General features: G+C 42.1%; 1 long non-coding RNA gene across 1 annotated transcript; it reads right to left on the bottom strand.

Moving 5' to 3' along the window:
* LOC131899651 (uncharacterized) lies at positions 1 to 27,453 on the bottom strand. The gene is made up of 3 exons (XR_009376110.1): positions 27,313 to 27,453; positions 25,907 to 26,070; positions 1 to 152 (listed from the first exon to the last, which is right to left on the bottom strand). It is a non-coding gene; the product is annotated as an uncharacterized LOC131899651 (long non-coding RNA).
* Between the last annotated feature and the right edge of the window lie 19 nt (positions 27,454 to 27,472).

The raw sequence follows: 27,472 nt of genomic DNA, 5'->3' as shown, positions 1-27,472 counted from the left end.
TCTGTGTCTGTCAGTGTCCCGGGACTTTTCCCTCAGCCAGTCTATGGTGTGGAAGTCCTCATAGGTCCCTACATCAGGGAAGGGCTCATCAAGGAAGTCCATTAGGTTCCCAGAGGCACTCATGGCTCCTGCACTGACCATGCTAGTTACTCCTGGAAGAGAAGTCCACCTGTTAAAAATGCAAACAGGGCTCGTGTGTAGCTCAGGACAAGAGTGTCTTTACAGCATTCATGAGGGTTTGGGTTACATCCCCAGCTCCGCAAAGAAACAAAATAAGCATGACCACAACATGAATATAACACCATAATCCAAGAACTGTATCTACTTTTCTTTTCTCTCCCTCTCTCCCTCTCTTGCTCTCTCGCTCTCTCCCTCTCTCCCTCTGTGTGTGTGTGTGTGGTATTGTGTGTGGTGCGTTATGTGTGGTATGTTGTGGAGTGTGTGTGTGTGTGTGTGTGTGTGTGTGTGTGTAGTGGGGTGGGAAAGGGTGTGTGTGGTATTGTGTGTGGTGTGTTATGTGTGTTGTGTTGTGTGTGTGTGTTGGTGTGGGGTAGGGTGTGGGGGTGCATGTGGGGTATGTGTGTGGTATGGTGTAGTGTGAAGGGGCTGGGGGGAAATGTGTGTGTGTGTGTGTGTGTGTGTGTGTGTGGTGCTGTGTGTTGGATGGGCCTTTCACATGTTAGGCAAGTACATTACCACTGATTTCTTTTCTGTTTGTTTGTTTGTTTGTTTCTAGACAGGGTCTCATGTAGCCCAGACTGGCCTTGAACTTATTATGTCACAGAGAATGACCTAGAACTCCTAATCTTCTTACTTCTGCCTCTTGGGTACTAGGATTACAAGCATGTGCCACCATTCCTTGCTTCCATTTTTCCATAACATAAAAATTATTTCCACATCAGTATCTCTGCTATAATGTAATAGGTAAACAGTTCATCCTTATTACTCACTAGTTATCTTCTGCAAAGAATACTGAACACTGAATTAGGAAATACCAAGCAATGCCCCCAAACGAATCCTACAAGCCTCTGCATCACAACTTTTTTTCCAACCTACCACTATATCATCTTTTTTGTTTGTGTTTCTATTTAAAGACATCTTATTTGATAGACATTACTCATTCAGTATCCTGGAACTCAACCAACTGCACCATTGCTGAGGCCTGATCGAAGTTTCTCTATCAGATGTATTTTCTCCACAAAGCACTTGCAAACAATGCTCTATCACATAGGAACACAGGCAGCACTATAATGTAGTATTTCAAGGACACTTTAAACAGCAAAATTACTGACAAAAGAAGCATAGGTTTGGTTGTTTTTTGTTTTTTTTTTTTTTTTTTTGGTTTGGTTTGGTTTGGTTTTTCGGTTCTTTTTTTGTTGTTGTTGTTGTTGCTTTGTTTTTTGGTTTTTTTTTGTTTTTTTTGAGACAGGGTTTATCTGTGGAGCTTTTGGAGCCTGTCCTGGAACTCACTTTGTAGACCAGGCTGGCCTCGAACTCACAGAGATCTGCCTGGCTCTGCCTCTCGAGTGCTGGGATTAAAGGCGTGCATGGGGGTTTGTTTTTAATGAGGATCTAAATAAAACAGGAAAAGGCCACTTGTTCACAGTACGACCATGGAAACACAAAGAAAGACAGTTATCTTCTCTAACCACAGGTGCCAGATGTGTTTCTAGTGAGTTTAACTTTTCACGATTCTACACAATTTCCAAGTCAGTGACTAACCTTTAAAGCACCACTACTGACTTGGTACTATAGTTTGGTTCTTGAATGTCCCCTAAAAGTCCATGTATTACACACTTTATCCTCAAGGTGGTGCTATTGGAAGGTAGTGAAACCTTGAAGAGGTGGAGCTGAAGGGGAGGGGGTCCTTAAGATGATAAGACTTGTGTCTCAAACGGGAGTGCTGGGCCCTAGCTCCTTCCCCTCACTCCCCTCTCATGTCCTGGCCATGAAGTGTCGGTTCCAGCACAAAATCATATCACGATGGACACTGTCACCAATCCCAAATCAAGGTGGCTAATTGATCACAGACTGGATTCTCAAAAACCATGAACCCCACAAACCCTTCTTCTTTTTAGGTTGACTAGATCAGACATTTTGTTACAGTGATGCTAAGCTCAAAAGCACACAAGATGGCAAATTTTAGTGAATAGGCAAAATTGCAAATACAGTTCACAAATAAATATGAGTTTCTTTCCATATTCTACAAAAGGAAACAGTTAGAATGGTAAATAATAATAACGAAAATCATTGATTCTCCTGAGAGGCAGAATAGATGAAAGAAATAAACAGCCTCTGTGGTTATCATCACAGATGTCCAGATGTACAACAGTAGCTGCAGAGCAACTTTTAACCACAGGTGACAATCAAGGCAATCTGTAGGTGGCAGCAGCCCTCTGAGAAAGGAGGGCCACCATGGATATCAACAAAAGCAATGGGACAGACCACTGACAGCCAAGAGCCATACAAAGCTCTGGGAACAGACACTCATTTAAGTTTTTCTTAAAACACAGTCAAACAGGTCTTGCTGCCAGGACAGTAAAAGATTTGAATGTCTTAGATAACAATTCCATTCCAACTGTTCAGGCTGCCCTGGCCTGGAAACCAATCAATCATAAACCTCCCATGTTCTGCCACCCTCAAAGTCTCGTTTCCAAATCACATAGGAACCAATCTGAGGCACCGAAAATTTTTGTAGCAGTACCAATGCTCACTCAGATTAACGGAAAAAAATAAACAACTTCTACAAAGACAAGAGCCTGGAAAATGCACCAAATAAAAATTACTTTGGCAAAAAGCATGGAAATTTGAATTATAGTATGAAGGCCACAAAAGACTTGGAATCAATGGTTAAAACATTAAAGGTGGTTATAAAAATATTTGTGTTCAGACCTCTCTCATTGCTTTATGTATTAACATATTTAGAGGACTCAACCATGTCCCGATGAAACTGCACTTTAATCAACTAGAAAAGTCACTATGAACAAAATAGGGTAATCACCTTACAAGCAATAAAATGGCCACAGTGACTGATTTATTGAGCATCTGTGTAACTCAGCTGCTTTAAAACTTTCAAAGTTTGAGGTCTGAGCTGTGCCAAGTTGAAAAGTACACCTACTGATGAGTACCCAGGGAAGAATCACATTGCAGAAGTCAGTAGCAACCAATAATATAAGAGAAGGAATAAAATTAGAAAGCAGGGTTAGCATTCTCAGTTTTACAAAAACACGATGGTCACAATCTCTTCTGACATGTGGGAAGGGAAACCTCTGATGAGGGAAAAGTAAGATGACAGGCTGTAGACCCACAATGCAGAGGTCTTGTCAAAAAACAAAAACAAAAACACCTCAGCTAATGGAAGAATTGCAGAGACTTGGTCCTGCTACTGAAGGAAAGTTGGTGCTGGACAGAGTGGCTCATGCATATAATCCTAGTATTTGGAAGATATGGCAGAAAGATTGCCATGAATTCAAGATCAGACTGGGCAACAGACTGAGACGTATCTCAAAGAGGGGGGAAGGAGACTACCTGAAATCTAACCAAGTTTCTACTGCAGCAGCTACTCCAGGCTACAGTGCTACAATGAAAAAGCCACTTTAGAGAATAAATTCATCAGCAAACTTTTCGTTTGGGGAAGAGGTGGAGGTGTGTGGGTGTGTACAGACAAGTGTCAGGGGGCAACCCCGGACACTGCTCTTTGCCTTCTACCTTCTTAGAGAGAGTATCTATTATTCACTACTGTGTACATCAGGCTAGCTGGCCCACCAGCTTCCTTGGCTTCCCCTGTCTCATTCTCATCTCATCACAGGAGCTCTAGAATTACACATAAATATGTTACCACATCCAGTTATACATGGGTTCTGGGGATCTGAATTCAAGTCCTATGACTACATGGCAAGAGCTATCTCCACAGCCCATTCATCTGTAGACATTGATGGAGGATGTCAGGTATGATGACTAGACCCAGAATTAGTAGGGAAAAGTAAACATGATATAATCAACTGTGTTTGGATTACCTCCCAGGAACCCCCAAAGGAGTTGCTGATGTCTCTCCTGAGATTGAGTTTAAAAAAACAAGGAGAAGGGACTAAGGGATGGCTGGGAAGAGTGCAAATAGAGACAACATGGGTGAGAAAATTGAAAGGAACTCTGTCTGGGATCCAGTGGGATATCACAAATGGAGGAGTAACTTGAGTCCAGCCAGATATGGGAGCAACAAGAAGGAAGTATGTGGCTTGGATCAGACACCATAATGAACTGACCAACTCTGTCAGCTCAGTATGGTATATGAACCCTGAACACATCATCATTTGCACCTGAGAAGGGGCTCATTGTTTCTTCCACTTATTTTTTGTTCCTTCTTCCCAACAGGTACATTTTGCTGGCATATGATAGCTCTGTATATGACCTTGAAGCCACTGTATCAAAGAATGACAGCATCCTACAGTCTGATTCTGAAATCCCTTGTTGGCCTGAATCACCTACATCAAGCCTCTGCAAATTGCATCCCATAGGAACATTCAGGTCATTTAATTTTAGAAATAAAGTTTTATCAGCATACAGTCATACCCACTTGGGCTCTGGAAAATGAAGTCTAGTGGAGTCAGCTCTGCAGAAAGGAAAAGCAACTCCAGTGGTGAAGGAGATTGAAGCAATGGATGACAATGCCCAGAAGAGATAGGATGGAACAGAATTTTCCTTAGTTCATGCTGGTGGTATTCTGCCTGAGAAGATAGTATCTTTCCTATAGAACCATTATTTACCTACAAAGGGTCTTTGAAAAGCATGCAGGACACCTAGATCTTTTATCTAATCCCTTAAGGCAAGAAAATATCTGTAAGGCTTAGTCTCAGCATGAAGGCCCCAAAAGGCCAGGATCAAAGTCTTCAACAGCAGATGAAAACAGACTCTATCCCATAAACTCAATTTGCCAGAGCCCAACAAAGACAAGCATGTGTTAGCAGTGATAGCATCAATGGTGCCACTTAGGACTTTGATGTTAAAAGCTACTCTGAATGGGTCAGCTCACCCTCAGAATAGGGATCTGTATCATTTAAAGAAAACCTAGCCTGTGCATAGTTGGGTATTGGTAAAGATGTAATGGATTCTAGACATGAAAGAAGGCAGGAAATCACTTGGATAAAGATCAAGAAGTATAATCAAGGCCCCGACTAAGTATAAAAGAACATGCCACCCTGAACTAAATGGTGGCTGTCAGCATATCTGCCCCCAGATGCCATCCCTTTGAATGTGCTGCTCCTCTTCTTTGAATGGCTTCTCGTTCTCTGCCTGGAAAGTTCTGGTTTACTCTGTAGATTTCTTTGCTGCATGTCCTCACCTACAGAGATTGCATTGTTTCCCCAGAAAGAGAAAGAGAGACAGAGAGATAGAGAGAGAGGCAGAGAGAGAGCGAGAGAGAGCTGCTGCATTCTGCTTAGGCATTTCAAAGTCTCCTTTATCAGAATTCCTATGAACGTCACATCAATTACTAACTTCTCCTTTACTGTAATCTTCTGTGGTATGAAAACCTTAGTCATTTTTGCCTCTCTGTGTCTGGGCCTGGAGTGCAGTCGGTGTTCAATAACCTTCATTGAATTAATTCAATTGTATGCATTATTTCTGGACCACTGGGGCAACAAAGCCCACTGGAACTTCTTGCAACCACCTAAAATAGCAAAGAAGTTTTAATGTTAATGTTATCATAAATGAGAAAGAGAGAGGGGAGAGGGAGAAAAAGAAGTGTGACTGGAAGATACATGGACAAAAGATGTAAAAGCAAATAAGCGAGTTTGCCAGTAGTTACTGTGTGGTCCAGGACAGATTAGACCAATAGCCTTGCGGGCATGATCAGCATGATTTTGAGGGCATTCATCTCTCAGAGCAAAATGTTAGAAGCCACCAGATCACTCTGAAGAAGCCCTTGACTGTGCCCATTGCCAAAAGGCCCAGCTATACAAAGCATAGACAACAATTAACCCCCCAAACTCTAGTCCATCCTTTATTTGAATTAATAATTCAGCATCTGGGTGTACAACAAAGTTCCTCATCCATTTTCAGTTGACCAATTCCCTTCTGGCTGATTGGTGGCACATCCCTGGAAAAGCTAAATTTGGAGGCTGGGAAAATGAAGTTTGATCCCCAGCATGTGCTCTCCCACAAGGTCCTGCCTAGGCTTTCAGCTCTGTGCCACTTTCCTCACATCCCTTAGGCAGAGAAACAAGACTTCCCCTTACGTACTTGTGAGAATAAGGCAAGACAACACTATTGATATAGCACTCACAAGCAGTTCTATGGGACTACATTTTTTTACTTTAAAACTCTATATGATGTACTTCACCCCTTTTGAAAAGAACTTGTGTGAGATGAAATAGGCCACTGATCTCTTCACTCTGAAGGGTACAGTTTAGAAAGACCCAAACAAATCTTCAAGTACCTGGCTGATTTTGCTTCCACCCAGCTGTGGGATGATGGGAAAAGGCCTCCTGACTTCCATGGGCTTTAGTCTTCTCCTCCATAAAATGAGTCCTGTGAGGGTCATTTCAGATCTGGAATTCAGTGACTGTGGTTTTTTTTTTTTTTTTTTTTTTTAAAGATTTATTTATTATGTACACAGTGTTCTGCCTGCATGTATGCCTGCACTCCAGAAGAGGGCACCAGATCTCATTCTAGATGGCTGTGAGCTGCCAAATTGAACTCAGGACCTCTGGAAGAGTAGCAAGTGCCCTTAACTGCTGAGCCATCTCTCCAGCCCCTGACTCTGTGGTTCTAAAACTGAGTTTAGTGGCATTAACACATGCTATTGGTCATAAGGGGTTTAAAACTTGATCTTTCTCTGAGTACTGAGTCAGCCTTCAGGATACTCTACACTACATTCATCTTTCCAGGACAAAGCCAAATCTGTCTGGACTTAAGGATCCAGAATTTCCAGGTTCATCTCTGGAAGCATCATGCAAGCTCAAACACAAGGAAGTAGAGATACTAGAAGTGGTATTAGTGCCAGGCAGGTTAACAGCCCCAGGTGCTTCTCATGATGCTTTTGAACATTTTCGTTTCCAGAAGCCAGAAAGTGAAGATTGGACAGGACTCAATAAATTGATAAGGCAGGTGCTCATGGGTAACCTCTAAAGTTTCTGGGTCCATCTTTGACTTTGAGGATCTAAGGCCAGCAGAAGACCACGGTGAGCAAGAAAACATGTCATTGACTTGCTCAGAGAAAGCAAGAAAACTACTATCTTGAATTACTGCTATGGTCTACCATGAATGGCAGGGAGGTGGTATGGGAGGGAGGAGGCTGGGAGCAGCTCTATCCCAAATGGATTGGGTGAGGGAGGTAAAAGAAACTCTTGACCTCTGACTAGGAGCTCAAGAAAGTAGCTCAAGGAGCACAGCTTTGGGTTGGGCAGACCTTTTTCTTCAGCCCCAAACAGCTAGGTTTAATATAATATCTGTCCTTTTACCTTCTGATACTACTATAAGGGACTCGGTAGAAAGCTTGCCTCAGGAAAGTGCTTGCCACACAAGCATGAGGACCTGAGTTAGATCCAAAGAATCCGTGCAGAAAGCAGAAGAGGTAACACATACTTATGATCCCAGTGCTGGGGAGGCAGAAAGTAGTCGTATCACTGTTATCATAACCATAAAAGTAATATGAGCTATATAAGTTATTGACAGTTGATCTCAAACTATGATGGCTTACATAGGACCAAGTGCCTCGTTTTTTGTCTCCCATTAGCACTGGAATTTTACCAGAAAAAGACAGTTCTCACTAGAGAGTGCTCAGGAGCTACAGACAGCAGGGCCTGAAATCATTTGAAGGCTTGCTCACTACCATCTGTGCCTGGCTTGGGAGAGTCAACAAGTGAGGACTAGAATAGCTAAGGCTCCACATGGCACCGCCATGTGGCCTCTCCAGTATGGCTGCGTCAGGTGGCAGGCCTTCTTACTTGGAGGCTCTAGGCTCTAAGGTGTCTGTGTCCTGAAAGAGACCAGGCAGCAGCTGTGTCATTTTACCTCAGTTAGCCTCAGAAGTCCTCTTGTCACACACTGCCTATGGTGGCTGTTGCAAAAGCACACTCAAGGTCAAGTGGAAAGAAAATAGATCACAATCCTGATGGGGGAGTGTTGAGTCTCTAGAAATCACCCAGAATCCAGAAATAGTGTTGTGGCCATTTTTGAAAAGTAGAACTGATCATTCACCTTACAAAAAGTTTTCACAAATGCAGAAAAATATCTAAAAGAAAATATTTATGATCATCTTAGGCTGTAGGTCACTATAAAATGTTGCTATAATTTTTCATAAGTATATCTTAAAACAATCACACTGTAGTTCAGTGGTAGAGCACTTACTAGCATGCTAGATTCAAACATCAAATACTACTTTGTTTTTGAGACAGGATCTCATATAGTGCAAGCCAGCCTCCAACTTGCTATATAGCTGAAGATGACCTTGAATATTTTTGGTGGGTAGGTTTGAGATAGTGTTTCTCTGTGAATCCCTGGCTGTCCTGGAACTCACTCTGTAGACCAGGCTGGCCTCAAACTCACAGAGATCCATCTGCTTCTGCCTGCAGAGTGCTGAGATTTAAGGCATGCACCAACACACTTGAACTTTTTGTTTGTTTGTTTGTTTGTTTGTTTTTTCGAGACAGGGTTTCTTTGTGTAGTTTTGATGCCTGTCCTGGATCTCACTCTGTAGACCAGGCTGGCCTCAAACTCACAGAGATTCACCTGCCTCTGCCTCCCAAGTGCTGGGATTAAAGGTGTGAGTAACCACGCCTAGCTCCAATGGTGCTTTTTATGGGGCCTCCTATGGTTGCCTTTTTCAAGGATCAGTGAATGGGTCACTAAAATAGGAATCTATGCCAGAAATTTTAAATCGTTTTTCCTAAAAATACCATTAAAGTGTTTGCATTTATTAGAGACTAATTTCCTTCAAATCTGAGTTTCCTCTATTCAAAGTGGACAAACCACTGAGATATTTGCATGAATCCCCAGTCTAGCTATGTGACCTCCTCTGACCTGCCAAAACATGTGACACAGAGACTAAAAGTTAATGCCTAGTCTTTTTACCCTCTCAGGGACAAGCAAACATTTATTCATTAATCAAAATGATTTGTCTGTGCCACAGCTAATGTTTAGGCCCTTGGGACTTTCCAGAATTTTCAGAGCTATCTTCACTGCCATTTGTATTTAACTAGTTAGTAGTACAGAAAAGAAAAATCCTAAAATACCTATTCTTTGGTGCCAGCAAAATTCAAATAGAGATAATCAGGGAGATTGTCTCAAACTCTCAAAAGCCATTATTGTCTTTACCATCTAGAAGTGAGGACCAAGGAGTATGACACAGAAGAGGCTGATAACTATTTATAAAAAGATATCTACAACTGGGTGTAACGGCATACCTGGAATCTTAGGCATACCTGAAAGGCTAAGGCAGGAGGACTGCTGCAAGTTCATGGCCATCCTGGTCTGTATAGCAAGTTCCAGGATAACCAGAGCTTCAGAGAGAGGCCCTGTCTTAAAAGAGCTGGGAGGCAGAGAGAGAGAGGAAAGGAGGAAGGGAGAGAGGATAAAAGAAAGTAACAGAGAAGAAAAGAGACAAGATACATACAGGTAAGCAATGGGTCCTTGAAGCAACCTGCAAGGAGCTAACAGTCCTCCCTCAGGAGTGGCAATGAATAGCAGCAGCCAGCTGAGAGTCTCACTGCTCTCCCTTCAGACTAAAGGAAATCAGAGGTCAGGGAAGTGGGAACCAAGCTAGATATAATCACAGGGAAAGCCCAAGGAAACTAGTTATTTGGCTATGACCTTTTAATTTGCTTTGTTTTTCTGAGAACTAGAATTCTAGTTGTCCCTTTTAACTGAATTCGAGATACAATCAGCCTGGACCCAAGTGACAAATCTAGATAACCTGGTGGGAGAGCCAATCCCTTGAGCTATCTGTGTTGATAAGGTGGCTGTCACCTTAAGAATTCTGCATTCTGACCCACATTGCAGAAGGGGCCACGGAGCAGTAATCTGTTTTAAGCATAGTTTATACATAATTCATCTACTATAAAATTGCAATTTATACTTGGGTACATTCCCGGACTTGTGCAATCACCAATACTATCCAATCTCCCTTAGATGTAACCTTATAACCATTAGCAATCATTCTCTCTTTAGTCCTCCAGCAACCCCTGATCTATTTTTCTATTTATGAATTTGCCTATTCTATAATATTTCACCTAAATGGAATCATCTGCTATGTGGCCTTTTGTGGCTATCTCCTTTCACTTAGCACAATATCTTTAAGAGCCATATATTAGCACGTCATTCCTTTGTATTGCTGAATGATACTCCATTGCGGCACAGTATCTCACTTGGTTGCTCTATATTCTCCTGAAAAAATATTTGGGTGGTTTCTACTTTTGGGATGCTATGAATAATGCTATTATAAACATGGTGTAAAGTGTTCGTATTCGTGTTTTCATGTCTCTTGCATATATGCTTCAGAGCGAAGCGAAGCTGTTAGGACAAAGGCGAACTCTGTACTGGTATTTGCTCCGCCCATGACCTCAGGCTATAGGCCCGAAGGAGAGTCTTCTTAGGTTCGTAAGTGAGCTCTGGAAACTACAGGAGAGAGTTGGCTCAGCGGTTAAGGGTAGTGACTGAACTCCCTACCCCCACGGGTTCGAGTCTCGAACCTGTCTAATAGCACCTATCAGTTCATTGCCATTAGCCGGCCCCTCTCTCCTCTTTTCTTAGGAGGTCCCCTCTCAGGCCTATAGCGCAACGTCATGGGCGGAGCAAATACCACTACAGAACTCTGTATTTAATCTTTTGAAATCCCTTTCTCCACTGGTCCACCTTTCTTTTCTTTCTTTTCAGTTTTGGTAAATGGATCCAGGGTCTCATGCATACTAAGCAAGTGCTCTACCACTAACCTACACCACAAGTCACTTGAAATCACTTCCTTTTGAAGTGAATATCTATCTACAAAAATACAAAAATCAGGGCAGTGAAGACAGCTTAGTCAGTAAAGTGCTTGCTGTGCACAAATGAGGTCTTGAATTCAACCCCCAGTACCCACGTTAAGAAAGAAAAAAAGCAGAATGCAGCAATACACTTGTAATTCCAGCACTGGGGAGGTAAACACAGGAGGATCCCTGGGAATCACTGTCCAGACAGTCTAGCTGAATTTGTGAGCTCAAGGTTCAGTGAGAGACCATGTCTCAAAAACTAATTTGGATATACCTAGACCCTAGAAGCTTCTTATTGCACCCCTAGTCCTTAAGCACTGCTATGATAAGCCTACACCTTATGCTACCACTACTTCGAACATTTTATTAATCTTTTGTTTCCGGTTTCTTGTATTCTAAATCATGCTATAAGGTCTATCTACATTGTTGAACATAATTACTCTGTGTTCAACCTCTCTGCCTTGTAACTGGGGAGGTGGGAGGCAACACTTTCTTTCTAGGGTCAGAGTATAAATGTTTAAAACTTTGTGAGCCATGTGGTCGATGTTAGGTTTATATGTCTCTATGTTGTCATTCAAAAGCAGCAAAAGACCAGACATACTTTCACAGCTGTGGCTTTGGTTCAATAAAACTGTTTATGGACACTGAAATTCAAATTTCACATAATCTTCATGTGTTACAAAATACTTGGGGCTGTCAACAATATTAAAACGTAAAAACCATTTGACTTCAACAATATAACTGTCTCAGCTCAGAAGTCACACAAAAGCAGGTAGCAAGCTGGGTTTGGCCCATGAAACAACGTATTTTGCCATCTCCTACTCTGTTATTTGACTGTAGAACTAAGTTCCAATGTATTGCTCCATTCCACTATGGACAGGTTTTTGTTGTGATCCACTGGGACTAGTTCAAAGTTAAGCAGCCAGTTGTGCCTCATAGGGTTATTTAAAGGACAGAATGAGGTTCAGAAATACCAATAAAGAACATTACTAACATTTTGACCTTGACATTTTGAGATAAAAGGCAGTTCCTAATACACACACACACACACACACACACACACACACACACACACACACACACACACACACTACCCACACACACTCTAAGGTTTCTATGAGATTCTCCAACCAGAAGGATTTCCCCCAACTAATTAATTCTTCCAGTTTCTTGTTGCTTTGGTTCATGAATAAAATATAATGGCTGCATTTCTCTAATAAAGTATTCAAGGACAGTATTAGAGGTCACCTCTAGTGAATAGCATAAGACTCAATAGGAATTCTAGAAGTGCACAGCTGGAGGAGAGGACCTGAGAATAGCATGCTCAGAGACAGGCCTAGGTCAGGTGGCTTCTAAAAATAAGCATCACTCCCCTACAGGGAAAAAAACCCTTCATTTCTTACAGATTTTCTAGCCAATTCCAAATGACTAATCCACAAATAGCCTTTTAAAGGTCTTTTTCTTGTAATCTACATGGGTTACATAAAGTGCTCAACTCAGGAATTGGTACGGCTCACACATAGTGTCATCACATATGACCACCAGAGGGAGCCTCTCAGGATCTCCTGGTTCAGCCAGCAATTGCTCCAGCAACCAACTCAACCCAGCCTCATTGGAGCTTCTCTGCTGGGCCTGTAGGTTGCCAGAAGTCCCAAACTGAAGAGCCCATGATACCAACTGAGCACTGAGGAACAGGAACTGCTCTAAAACTCATGCCAGTTTCTCTGTTCCCTTCAGTAGCTTCTCTTCTAACCTGCTCCGACTCAAGCACATCCCTAAACATGCTTGCAATAGATGACTTTTAAACACAAAAGGGTGAGCCAAACAATTCAGACACATCAGAATACACATTATGTGATTCTATATATGGAATATTCAAAAACAGGCAGAACTAGGCTGTGATTCACAAGAATGAACAATTCAACGGTAATTCTACAGAGAAAAGCAAAGACACAAACAACAAAAGTCACAAGACTGGTTTAGTGACGGATGGGGGCAATATGTTGTGTCCTGACCAGGGTGGCTGGGGGTTTCAGGGAATTGCTCTTAGACTTGGCAGTCAGATATAGGGGCATCATCAGCCCACTGGCTTTGGATAGCCAGGCCACTTTCTCATTCTCCGCTTTGTTCTCTGGTGAAAGGAGTATTGAGAACTCACACTGAATAATGATGCCCCAGGTTGCCTTTCCTCAGAGCCCAGAGTCTCTGCACTCAACAAAATGTTTAAACACTGCCATCCAGTACAAAGTAACCTCTAGCATCACATTGCCCAACAGAGAACTGTGCTACTTTTTTTTTGTTTACTTTGTCTGTTTTCTGTTGTTCTATACCTCAGACTGCCTAAAACTTACAACAGTCCTACTGCTTCAGTATCTTGAATTACAGACATTCACCACCATTATGCACTTAATGTTCCTAACCTGCCTGAGTGGATGGAGGCAAAAATAAATTTGCCACAAATATTTTAAGGCAGTAGAAAATATTGCTCTAGCAATCTACTCATACTGCTTAGAATTGAAAGATTAAAAATGGAAGTTTAAAAACAGTGAAGAGCCAGCTATGGTCATGCATGTATATAATTCTAGCAGTCTATGATACTAGGACCCAAGAGAGGGCCCCAGTTTGCTTTCTTTTGCTGTGATAAAAACATCATGACAAAAGCAAATTGAGGAGAAAAGGGTTTATTTCATCTTACATTTTACAGTCCAACAACAGGGGAAAGCAAGGCAGCAAGCCAAACAGGATAAAAACCTAGAGGCAGGAACTGAAGCAGAAGCCATGAAGGGGCACTGCTTACCAGGTTGCTCCCCATGGCTTGCTCAGACTGCTTTCTTATCCCACTCAGAACCCGTTGCCCAGGGATGGTACTGCCCAAAATGGGCTGGCCTCTCCCACATCAATCACTAATCAAGAAAATGCTTCCATAGACTTGCCTACAGGCCAATTGGATGGATGAAATTTCGTCTTCCCATATGACCCTGGCCTATGTCAAGTTGACAAAAGAAACTAACCAGAACAGGGAGAGAGAGGAGAGTCAGGATTTCAGTGTCCTCCCACACTATATAGCAGGTTTTAGCTTTAACTAGAATATATGAGACTCAGTCTCAAGGGGAAAAAAAAATGAACGAAGGAAAAAAAAAGGAAACATAACAGAGCAACCAAGATTTTATTTTCTACCTACATGTCTGTCTCTCTATCTCTGTATGTCTGTCTCTCTGTTTCTGTGTCTCTGTCTCTGCCTCCCCCCCCCTCTCTCTCTCTCTTTCTCTCTCTCTCTCTCTCTCTCTCTCTCTCTCTCTCTCTCTCTCTCTCTCTCTCTCTCTCACACACACACACACACACACACACACACACACACGATGCAGAGCTAGGTACATGAGGCTCTCCCCATACCTCTGTCCTTAACTTTTACCAGGCACTATTGCCACATTCCAAAGAAATTATAGGCAAGTCTGAAACTTGACCAGTTTTGCCAATGGTTGCAACACTGCTATGTGACCACATAGATGTGAACTGCCTTGTACATGTGTCTCTGTTGTTCTTATCCAATTTCTAGAATAACAACTATATCTGATGTACCCTGCCCACATCACTCAAAACTTTGTAGTAAGCTCCAACTGATTTCTAGTAGCATCTCTATCTCTAACTTTGTTGTGGAAGCCAGGAATGGTGGTTCTGTTCATGTGACATGTTTGAAATGTATGGTTGGGAGCCAATGTTAGCAATGACTCTCAGAACTGGTGTACAAATACCCCTACTCCCTTGCCCCTCCAGATAATTTAAGCACTAACCATAATCTGGCAGCTCCTTAAACCAACCATGAGACCAACCCCTAATGTTTTCAGGCAAATGGTGGAGGAGTGTGAGAATTCAACAGGGAAACTGGTTTTTAAACCCATTCAAGGGGCTAGAGAGTGGATCAGCATGTTTGAGACCCTAGGTTCCATCTACAGCACTGTACAATTATTATATAAAGTATCTCAGGAACTTTATCTGAAATAATTTTTGATACCATAACTAGAACATTAATTGTAGAAAATCTTATTCTAAATGAAACAAAAGCTCAATGCATCTCAAAATAAAAAGAACCACCCAGGCACATCACAATCAAATTGCCAAAACTAGTGAAAACCAGGATCTTTCTCTCTCTATGTTTTACATATTTATTTTTATTTTATGTGTATGGATGAGTATCCATCCTGAATGTATGTCTGTGTACCACATATGTGCAGTGCACTCAGAGACCAGAAGAAGGTGCTGGCTGGATCTTTGAGACTGTAGTTACAGGAAATTATGAGCTGCCATGTCAGTGCTGGGAGTTGAACCTGGGTCCTCTAGAAGAGCAGCCAGTGCTCTTAACCACTGAGCCATCTCTATAAGCCCAAACCAAGGTCTCTTAAAAGCAATGAGAGAGAAAAGATACACAGACAATAAACTGCCATGAGGGCAGATAAAGTACATACACAAAAGCCTTTATAGTTAATCAACAGAGGGGCCTATATATCAGACATAAGGGAAGATCCATCTTAGAAACTGGGTTCCTCAGTAATGGAAGCTCCTCCCTTCATCTTGCTGCCTGTGGGAATCCCCAGCCATTTCAAATTCATTTGAGTTAATGCCATGTTACTTTGAAAAGTTACTGTTGGGGTGGGGGGTTGGAGAGATGGCTCAGCGGTTAAGAGCATTGACTGCTCTTCCAGAGGTCCTGAGTTCAATTTGTAGCAACCACATGGTGGCTCACAACCATTTATAATGAGATCTGATGTTCTCTTCTGGCCTGCAGGCAAACATACAGACAGACCACTCTATATATAATAAATAAATAAATCTTAAATTTAAAAAAAAAAAAACTTACCCAAGGATAAACTTTTCTTTAAAAGTTACTGTTGGGCTAGTGAGACAGCTCAATAGGTCAAACATTTACCACCAATAACTTGATTTTGATCCCCAGGAGCCACGTGGTAAATGGAAAGAACCAACTCTCAATTGACTGTCTTCCGATAAAGCATCATACATGCATGAGCATAGATATATACACAAATACACACATACACATGTAAATAAATAAATAAATTTTTCTAAAGTGTTGGTCAGTGCCTGAGGGTGTAGCTCAGTTCACAGAGTGTTTGCCTAGTATGCAAGAGGCCCTGGGTTTGAATCCCACCAGGAGTGATGGCCTATACTTTTAATCCCCTATGTGGGAGGGTAGAGGCAGGAATATCAGAAATTCAAGGTCATCCTTAGCAAAATGAGTTTGAGGCTGGCCTGGGATACATGAGACCCTGTCTGAAAATCTTTTAAAATTAGCTTTAAAAAATATACTGTAAAATGAACCCTAGGGACAAAATTGTATCAGTTAATAGATGATGGGACATCTGATGGAACTGAAGACAAGGTCATTGGAGTTGTGGAGGTCTCTGGAGTTCAATAGTCAGAGGCAAAAGATGACCAGCAATTCTTGAAAGCACAGTATCCAGCTATTGGCTGGACTTCGTATAAGTTTGAGACCAGAGCTTTCCTTACAGGAAGGTAAGTTTAACCAGACTTGAAGCTACAAAAGATTGGTGTAAGGAAGGCTTGGGTCTAATGATCACCCAACAACAACAAGAAGGATGGCAGAGAGAATGCTGTTGAGTAGGCACACCTCTCCTGGGGTTAAGTTGGAATTTGGCTGAAATAAGGCCATCCAGTGGCCTGCTTTGCAGATCCCCTAGGATCTGTTCTGGCTTTCGCTAGGGAACCTGCACATACATCTCAGGGTGGCCACTAAGACCCGGACTTATGCTGACTTAGCAGTTCTTCCAGGGCTCTGTGGCCTGGTTGTGTTTGCTTACTTCTCAGGTCTTAGTTCCTGGTCTGGGTTGATTTGGCTAAATGTGATACTTACTATTCCTCCTCCAGAGGAAGCCTGCGAGGTGCTTGTTAGCTTAAAAAAACTTTGTGGTCAGTGTATAGGAGGAGCCACCACAGTGAGCTATTTTTCCACACAGCTTAGTCAGACCTTTCACCAACCCTGTTTCTCCCAAAACATGTGAAAGGACTGAAACTTCACCCACCACCCCAGCCACATCAGCCTTGTTCTCTTTGCTGTGGCCAGTATGAGGACACAGGAGGGACACATCAAAGCTGTGTTTGATGGCCCCCTGCATGTAAGCTAACAAAGTCACTAGTCATTGGTGGCTATTTCACTTTTATTAATCTATGAGTGAGACTATCACAGGGAAGCAGAAAACAGATTGTAGAGGAAAACGTGCCAGAAAAAAAAAATGGTCAGCAGAAGGCTAATGTGAGGAATGCCAGGACAGGGAGAGACACAGGGCACAACTTCCCTCAAGCACTGTTTGGCACTGTTATGGTTGAATTGTATTCACCTCCAAATTCCTGTGTCGAAGTCCCAGCCATCAGTATTTCAGAGAGTGACCATATTTGGAGACAAGGTCTTTAAAGAAGTAATTAAGTTGAAATAAGGTCATTAGGATGGAACCCCTAATCCAATAAGATCAGTGTCGTTATAAGACATAATTTGGGCACAGAAACACAACCATAAGAGGACAAGCCAGGGAGAGAGACCTACAAGAGTCTTTTTCCTCACAGCCCTCAGAAGGAAACAACCCCACCCACAACTTAATCTCAGACTATGAGGAATTTGCTGTTACTGAAACACCTGGTATATGATCCTCTGTTACAGCAGCCCAAACAATGAATATAGTAATAACCAGGTTTTGTGTGGATGTGTCTGCCTTTGCCCACCTGAGAGATGAAAGAATAACCCCAAGTGTCTTTAGTAAACTACTTCCACACTGTTTCGGAGAAACATGGCTTCCAACAAACCACTCAGTGTAACCAGGGAGCATCAGGGTCCCAAAATGATCATTGCCTGTTGGGCATGGCAAAAGGCCTTGGGGCCTGGGCTCTATGCAACCTGCTTCTCGTGGTGTGTGAGAATTATGTTCTTTCCTGCCTCACTTTATTTATATGAACAAGGGCCCATGGTAACAGTTCTTGATTCATAGAGTTCCAGGAGCCCTATGAGTTTAACGCATATAAAGTGCTTGAAGAAGCACTAGGAGCCATATACTCATTATTGTTGCTGTTATTATTATTATTTTGAGCTTTTTCTTTTTGTTGTTATTGGGAAGTGTCTGTGGGGAAATTCTAAGTAGCTGGCTCTTGGCAATAGCAACGCAGAAATCTCACAGCCCCATCCCCCTCTTGGGTGAGGGTGGAGAACACTGGGTTGATTGTGTCACTAGAGGCCATATGAGGTTGGCCTGGTCTCCTTTCCAACACACAGGCTAGGTTTCAAAATGGGACAAATAGCTGTGTGGGCCCGGGGCTGTAGGAAGCCTGCCATGCCACACAGCAGCCTGCTCAGTCCTGTAAGGCAGATTGGGATAGCAGGGTACAGAGAGCACTGGTGGGCAGGGAAGAAGTGAGAGGAGGCAATAGGAAGTGATCTTCTCTGAGCTCTGTGTGCTACAGGTTTGTAATTTGTTAACACTTTGAAACAGGGCCAGTTTAGTTCTCCTATGTCTCTATGCATTCCTTTGTTCCCAGCCTCCCTCTGTTTGAGACTGTCTCCTCTTGGGTCCTGTGGCTCTCAGCCACTAAATGGCTAATGGGGAGCTCTTGTCACTGTCACCAGCCTGGTGTTTAGAGGGCCAGCAGCAGAGATGATTGCATCACAGCCCCCTCACCATCCCAAAGTCATCTACAATTTTTACATCCAGCAGATACCTGGTAATGACTGGAAATATTTTATTATTTTTTTTGTCTTTTTTTTTCCAGAGCTGAGGACCAAACCCAGGGCCTCTAACAAGCGCTCTACCACTGAGCTAAATCCCCAACCCCTGGAAATATTTTAGGGTGTCCCAACTAGAGGGATTGCTATGTAGATGCAGGTGAGGGGAACTGTTAAACATCCTACACTACCACCACCATAAAGAACCTTGCAGCCCCAACAGGGTGTGGTGGTGTATGACTGTAATACCAGTATTTGGAAGAAGCCAGCCTGGGCTACAAGTCTGAGAGCCTGTCTCTAAAACAACAGAAACAAAACAATCACACAGCCTCAAATATACATAGTATCAAGTTGAGAAACTAGCCTAGACACACAACAGAGATGCAAGGAATAGCTGATGGATTAAAATGTTATTAAAGAGATTGGAGGAATGGCTTGGTGAGTAAAAGCATAGGCCACGTATATGTGAGGACCTGAGTTGGAATTGCCAAACACACATAAAAGCCAGATACAAAAGCCGGGTAGTGGTGGCGTATACCTTTAATTTCAGCACTTGGGAGGCAGAGACAGGCAGGTCTCTGTGAACTTGAGGTCAGCTTGGTCTACCGAGTGAGTTCCAGGACAGCCAGAGCTATACGGAGAAACTCTGTTTTGAAAAACTAAAAAAACCTAAAAAAAAAAAAAAAAAGCCAGATACACAGCATGAACATCTGTGATGCATGCATCTATAATCCCAGCACTCCTATAAAAAGACTAGAGATGGAGACAGGAGAATCCCTAGAAGCTTGTGGGCCAGCTAGCCTTGTATATGCAGTACAAAAAGAACAAAGACCCTGTCTCAAACAGGGTGGAAGATGAGGCCTCACACCAAAGGTTGTCCTCTGACCTCTCTATATATACCCACATTCACACACATGAATATACTTTTATGTGTAAACACACACACCTGCACATGTGGGTGTGCATGCATACACACTCAAAAATAAACTAGTGTTGTTAAGGTGTTGAGCAGAGGAGTGAATGAATAATGAGGTTCATGTCTTATGGAAATGCTTTTGCCATATTCATATTAATGTTAACTGGTCTTTTCTAAGGACATTAATGCCTTTGGGTCTTTTAAGGATTCGTTTTATTTTTTTAAATTATACGTATGGGTATGTGTCCGTATGGCGGCATGTGCACTTGAATGAAGGTGCTCACCAAGGCCAGAAGTGGGCATTGTCTCTCTTAGAAATGGAGTTACAGGTCGTTGTCAGTTGCCTGGTGTGGGTGGGGGGAGCTGACCTTGGGTCCTCTGAAAGAGCATTGCTAGTTCTTAATCATTAAGCCATCTCTGTAGCCAACTGCCACACTTTTTTGTTGTTTTGAGGCAATGTCAAACTATACAGCTTAAGCTGGCCTAGAACTCATTATGTAGCCCAAGGTAGCCTCAAACTGTCAATACTCCTGCCACAGCCTCCAAAATGCACCACCACACTTAGCACATAACTTTGGTTTGCACTGAACCACTGTTTAAGGAGCACCTTCTTCAAGCTCACAGCACTGAAGAAGACAGACTGGAAAAAAATAATGATATCTCAATTGTTCACACTTAGCTCTATCAAAACTGGCTGCTTGATCTTAGACCAGTCATTCAGCTTCTCTGGATATCTACTCCTCAGAAGTAAATTACAAAAATTGTTTTGATTTTGAAGTTTACTTCCAACATCTAAACACTGTAGTTTCATCTCAGGGGATTGCTTCCTCTTTAGAGATTTTCTAGTTATATAAAAACCATTATCATTGATTTAAAAAGAGTGCCTAATCCACATGTCTATCAATCATCATTGGTGTGGTAAACTCCTATACTGACCTTGAGATAGGAATGTACTGTGAATATTCGGATATAAATTAATCCTCTAACAATAGCTAGAGAAACAGAGCTGTCAGGTACTCAGGTGCTCTAATTTTATCTTTTTTTTTTTTTTTTTGAGACAAAGTCTCACTCTGTAGCCCAGGCTACTCTGGAATTCACTTCATGTTGGCCTCAAACTCTTCACAGTCCTCTGCATCAGCCTCCTTAGTGCTGGGATTACAGGCATGAGGCATCATACCTGGCTACCCAATTTTATTTCTTATGGTGCTATTTACAAGAACACGAATTGAGTCACTGCTGTAACAGGGATGAATTTTTAAGGCATTCAGAGCAAAGGAGCTAGATGTGAAAGTGTATTTTATGATTCCATCTACGTGAAATTCGAGAATAGGCAAACCTGTGCTAATAGGAACCAAAATGGTAGTGGCCACTCTAGCAAATGGGACAAGATAGCGTCCTTGGAAAGTCTAGTAATGTTCAATGTATAGATATACCAAAATTAATGGAAGTAATCTTCCTGAATCTGACTATATTCATTTTTTTTTGATTTACTTATTTTATGTGTATGTGTTTTTGCTTGCATATATGTATGTATGTGTGTATATATTATATATTATATATAATATATATATATAATATATATATATTACATGTGATCCTGCTGCTTATAGAGGTCAAAAGAATGTGAGATCTACTGGAACTGGAGTTACAGGCAGTTTGAACTGGCATATGGGTACTGGGAAGCAAACCCAGGTCCCATGCAAGAACAATAAGTACTCTTAACTACTGAGCCATATCTCCAGCCCCAATTTTGTACATACTGCATGTCATGACAGGGGAGAAAAGAGTCAAGTGATGACATACTATATAGATGGGTGTGTCTGCACAAGCATTTTCTGAAATAGTATATAACCAGATTATCTATAGGTTAGGGAGTAGGGAGTACAAGAATGTAAGGGAATAAAATGGTCTTTATGTAACCTTGAAATTGTCACCATGTCCATAAATGCCTATTTCATCAAAAATAAGGTATTATTTTTCATTAATATGTAATTAACATCATGATGTATAAAAGAAGCTCATCCCTGCATATGAGAAAGAAAATGTCTGTTGGGTTGCTTCTGAAAACATAGTTAAGCAAAAGACTAACAGTGAGACTTTTCTACATCCAACACACCCACTGGATGAGCAGGGAGGGGCCATGCTACAAGGCACTGAAAATAATACAGTTAGGAGAATAATTCTCTGTCTTCAAATTAAACACATATTAAAGAGATCTCAAAAAAGTACTAAAAATAAAAAAAGTAAATTGCTTTTATCATGGCGTTTTACCTCTTCAAGTGGAGTACTTCAACAAGAATCTCCAAAATGTAAGACCCCCTGCCCATAAACATATGTATAAGTTATCCATTGCTGTGTAACAAATTACCCAAAACACAGTCATAGGAAATAAGCATGTCTTATCTCACTGAGTGTCCTAGTTTCCTTTCCTGTTGCTGTGATACAATACCCTAACAAAAGCAACTTCAAGGGAGAAGGGGTTTATCTGGCATACAATTGCATATGACAGTCCATCATTGCAGAGAAGTCAAAGCAGTGGGAACTTAAAGCAGCAAATTACATTAACAGTCAAGGGCAGGAGAGAATAAATGCATGAATATTTATTGCTCAGCTAACTTTCTATACCATTATACAGTTCAGGAGCCAAACTCTGGGAATGGTGCTGCCCACAATGGGCTACGTCTTCCCACACCAATTAATGCAATCAAAATAAATCTTCCCCCACACGCCTACTGGTCAACCCAATCTAGACAATTCATTATTGAGACTCTTTCCAGGTGATATTCATTGTGTCACATTAACAATTAAAACTAATTATCACGGTGTTTGGGACACAAATCTGAGTGTGCCTGAGCTAAGTCCCTAGGTCCCAGGCCTCTCAGAAGACGGCCACAACCTCAAGCCTCAGCTGGGGCCAAGAGATCTGTTGCCAAGTGCAACCATGCCACAACTGGTTTTGGCTCCCAACACAAGGCAGGAATGCTCAGCATCTCGCTCCTGTGCTGGAGTGACTCAAGAGAGAGAACACATACCCAAGACTGAAGTCTTGGTTCTTTATACCCTAGTTTTAGAAGTGCCACATCTTTGTCCCAGCCATTTTATATCCATGTGAGTCACTAGGTGTGGCCCAACTGCCAAGGGAAAGGATTATGCAAGATTGTACCCAGTAAGAGGATAAGTCTCAGATTCATTTTACCAAATCAGCATTAGTCTCCTTGGATCATGTGATAGCCAGACACATAACTCTTCAAGTGTCCTCCCCCCCCCCCCCCATGTCTACTGCATGTTTGTTCAGTCTGGGATCCAATCAAGGGCCACAAATTTTATTAGGTTCTTTGATCTCTTAGGTATCATTTGATGAAGAATACCCTCATGTCCTCATTCTAATTTGCTTTTACGATACTGAATTATGAAGAAGCAAGGCCAGATAGCTCAGAGTGAAGGCCAAGCCTTCTGAGGTAACAAGAGTTGTTACCTCTCTGGCTGCAAGAGGAGCTATCTGGACTCAGGGGAAAGAAGCCCAAGCAGAAAGCCACCTGAGGAGCAGATATGGCCAGCAGCTATCATCCTAGATTTCAGCAGCAGCCGGTTTCACTAAAAGCAAACCATTTCCTAAGGATGGGGCCAAGAGAGGAGGGGCAGACAGACATGAGCTGATGACAAAAGAATTGGAGGAGGTACATCCCAAATCCTCAGGCACAGGAGACAAAGAAATATTTTCAGATTCTTCAAACCCTTAGTAAACATGTTTCCCACCTTGCAACAGCACCAGGACCACAGTTTCAAGTCTCTTGGAATGTTTCTATCTTCCATTAGTCTGGTCCTTTCTAAACGTGAAGAAGCAGGACCAGAAAGTACTAGTTGGCCCCATCTTACATATCTTGCATCTACGCTAAGATGAGAAGTAATGTGGCCAATTGTCTACCCTCATAAGTGTGAAGACACATAGTCCTATCCTAAATCTTAAGGCCTGCATACATGGCTTCCCTAAGATACCTGCCAGATTGCTGGTTCAGCAGATGGTCATGTTGACCTCCTCATAGCTGTGGGGACCCTATTGCCATCCTTACTTCACCATACCTGGCCCCAGAACAAAGCATCTCACTCCATCCTTCAGATACCTCCAGTGCAGCCTGTCATTCTCACCCTTGCAAAAGGGAAAAATGGCATCTTCACTGGACACTTTTCACCCAGATTGAGACTTATAATGTATACAGGTTTGCTGGGCAGATGTCAGCCCATGACTGGCTAATGCCTGTTTCTTTGTCCCCAACACTCACTTTTGTGTCAGTCCAGCCCCCAACTACAAATGCCATGCAAGCATCCCTCTCCTCTTCCCTCAGAAACTGCAAATGATAATCTTCAATAAAGAAAGCCTTCACATTTATAATTCGCGTATACCCAGTATGACAATTTCAGAACAAAGGCTCCACATCAAACAAATCACAAAAAAAAAAAAAAAAAAAAATCTGGAATGTAAGAGCTGGAAAAACATTTAAAGTACATCTATGGGCTGGGACTATGGCTCAGTGGTAAAGTGCTTACCTAACAGACAATACACAACCCTAGATTCCACCCCCAATACCAGGGTGGCAAAAAGAATAAAGCTATTGTCTAAATCAGTAACTCTTAACCAGGGTCAATGTAATCCTTAAGCAGGTGGCAATGTCTGGTGACATTTTGGGTTGTCACAACAGAAGGAAGAGCTTCATACTGGCATCAGTAGGTGGAGGCCAGACTAGGCTAAACATCCTACAGTGAATCAGATGCCCCTCATGGCCACCCTAAAGTTAAGAAACTGTAAACCAAATGACTTTGTTACTTTAAGAACGAGAAAGCTGAAGTCTGAAAAGAAAAGATCACAGTGACTATTCCCAGGTTATACAGCTGCAAAATCAGAAGTAGCTCCAAGTATCTAAATCACCTGCTTCCATCACTGATTTGCTCTGTCAAGAGTTGGTTCGGGAGAAGAAAGGATGGGGACCTGAGGGTGCTTTGTTTTTGCTGTTAGAAATGGAATCCAGGGTCTCTCAAATATAAAGCAGATGACCTAACACTGAGCTACAATTCTGACTAACCTTAAAGCTTGCAGCCAACCTAAACCAAAGGAAGAAAATCACAATAAATAAATCACTAAATGAACGATACAACAACCCACCAGGATAGGCCAAAGTCTGAACAAAACGCCATCTTTAATTATCAGTTTGAATAGCACTGTTTCACCAAAGTTGCTGGTGGATGGATTTCTTCAGGGAGTAAGTTCCAGTGCAGTTGACTGATGCCTCAGCTTCTAGAGACATCAGGTTTTCAGAAAAGAATGTTAATTCTCCTCCCTAGGGTGCCCACACATGTCCTGGCCACAGACCAAAAGAAAAGGAATGTAAACAGGGTTGGTGGTAAAGAGGGCATTAAACCCCCCACCACGTGCTCACACAGGCTGTCATGCTGGGACTGAAGTCACCTGACCCCTCCATCTCCCGCTGAGTCATCAAGCCCCTTCCTTCAGTGAGCTAATTATGCAGCAAAGCAATTAAGAAGAGTACTGGAAATTCTGAAGGTCCGGGTTATCTCCAACCCCCAGCTCTTGCTAAGCAGCATTTTGTTCTTAGAGATATAGCCATGTTTTACAGTGGCCCATTATCTTTGCAAACTATATTTTATTGTATTTAATTGAATGCTATTATTTTTAAATTTACTGAAAACACCTGCCTGAAAAAAATACGTTTAAACGCTGGTACCTTGCAAAATAATGCACACCTGGCCTGCATATTCCAGCTAAGAAGTTGCCATTCCCCAGCAAGTTTTTGCTTTGAATGAAATTAGGATCACTGCTGAGAAGCAACCTCTGTGAGAAGAATTAATAAAGATATTTTTATTGAGCCAGCACGATGGCAGAAGGAAAATGGTTTATGGTTATCTTTTCAAAGTGGCTCTTGCTCTTGTTCTCTGTCCTTAGAATGCATGTGCTGTAGTCGGTACATATTTTTCTCCCCCTCCTTGCAAGAGGCTCTTATTTTTCTGTCTGGCCCCTGCCCACTTTCTGCAGGTGAATACGCCACCCAACTCACGCATAGACCTGCATCAGGCCACTCCCCATCTGATGCTTGCAACAGCAAAAGGAGCAGGAGGAAGCAGCTGTGGGCAGCACGCTCTGCAGCAGCCAAAGGCCCCACTTTCGGTTTTAAGGGGTGCTGCCAGGACACCAAGACCACCGACCCGGGCTCCACCTGGAGCGTCTCCACTGTTTGGAGCTCCATGAAGGGCATTCAGGCACCATGCACCCCTTACCTGCAGTGCCGCATCTTGCAGCCTGGTGGTCCACCTGGACAGCATCCTAGAGCATCCTTTCTTCAGCACGTCTGCTGCGAGTGCTGTGACGTCATCAGGAGGCGGGCTCCACGCTGCCACGTGATGGATTTGGAGTCCTTGGGCTGGGAGCAAGACCGGAGGTCCTAGAGTGGGGTGTGGGAAGACCCTGGATGTTCCAAAGGAGGCAGGTAATGGTCAATCTGACCTCCTTTCAGAGTGTTTGTCTTGATGCATGCCTATTGCTTGGCCTTGTTTGGAAAGTTAGGGTAAACAGTACACAGGAGCAATCGACATTATTACAGGTTCCAAGCATATAATAGGATTTCAAAAAAAAAAAAGAGTAGCAATAAGGAGATTATTGTGGAATGGAACACAATCTGGTGTTCTACTTTATCAGATGCAATAAAGAAATATATTTTACGAAAATCAAAAATGACACCTGAAATATGCATGAACACACTGCATTTGAGGTTTGGTGTTCCAAAGTATATGCCAAGTATTACACTCAAGCAGTTCTTGCTGAAATATTCTGCTAAGTGTACCGATAACTAATACTTTTAATTATTCTCAGTAGCTGCATTACATTAGTTTTATTTGCTAAGGGAAACAAAAACAGTGGCACTACACATTAATACTACTCACTGCAATATTTGATTATTTAAAATAAAACACTGAGAACACAACTGTATGTGTCTGTGTTTATTTTTCTTAACTCCTGGGTAAGCCATTTCATCTCTCAAGCATGAGTTTGGTGAAAACAACTCATTATTTCAGTTTGTCTAATTTTTCTGACATTCTGAAGAAGTGAGTCACTTTACTATTATAATGCACATTGTCGTTTTCATTGACAGTAAAATAGCCTTTCTTTAAAGGCTTTTAGAATATTCCGTGATCAGTTCATAAATTGGAACTAGCACATTTAGAACTTAAAGCAGCTCATGTATAAAATCTTTGTTGTTTGCCAAACCACATAAATGTTGTGGGGATGTAAAAGGGCAATGGTGGAAGCTCTTTTCATTTGTACCCCAATTTCACAGGGATTGTTTTAAGTTTAAATCACAATTATAACTCTCCTTTTGCTCACTCTCCTGAAAGACACATTAAATAGACTGTTTTACAAGCAGGCATGAGGTAAGTTGGCTAGCCACTTATTCCAACAGCTTTTATTTCCTTCTATATTTAACCCTGTCCCCTTTACCACCATTGCCTCCAGATTAACCACATTTCTGCTCACAAGGTCAAACTCTAATTTAGGTTAAATACAGCCCTTGCCTCTGTCAGCAATCTATTCTTTTCAAGATCATATTTTTGTAAATTGACAGTGGTGGTGTGGATTTCTAGGTCACTGCTCTCAGGTTTGTTTCCCAGAGTGACAAACAACTTACCTTTATAGCCGTGAGGTTCTCGATACACAAAGCCAAATTGCTACTGCAACCCCTGACTCCTTTGGGCCGAGGGTCTGAAGCACACGGAAACTAACAAGTTCATTTCCCTGCCAGAGGCAAATGTTGATTTCAGCCTCAGGCTCACAGAGGGCCCAGGAGG

The sequence above is a fragment of the Peromyscus eremicus genome, chromosome X (genome assembly GCF_949786415.1).
Source record: "Peromyscus eremicus chromosome X, PerEre_H2_v1, whole genome shotgun sequence".
In the NCBI taxonomy this organism is placed as follows: domain Eukaryota; kingdom Metazoa; phylum Chordata; class Mammalia; order Rodentia; family Cricetidae; genus Peromyscus; species Peromyscus eremicus.
This window is presented reverse-complemented; position numbering and strand designations above follow the sequence as displayed.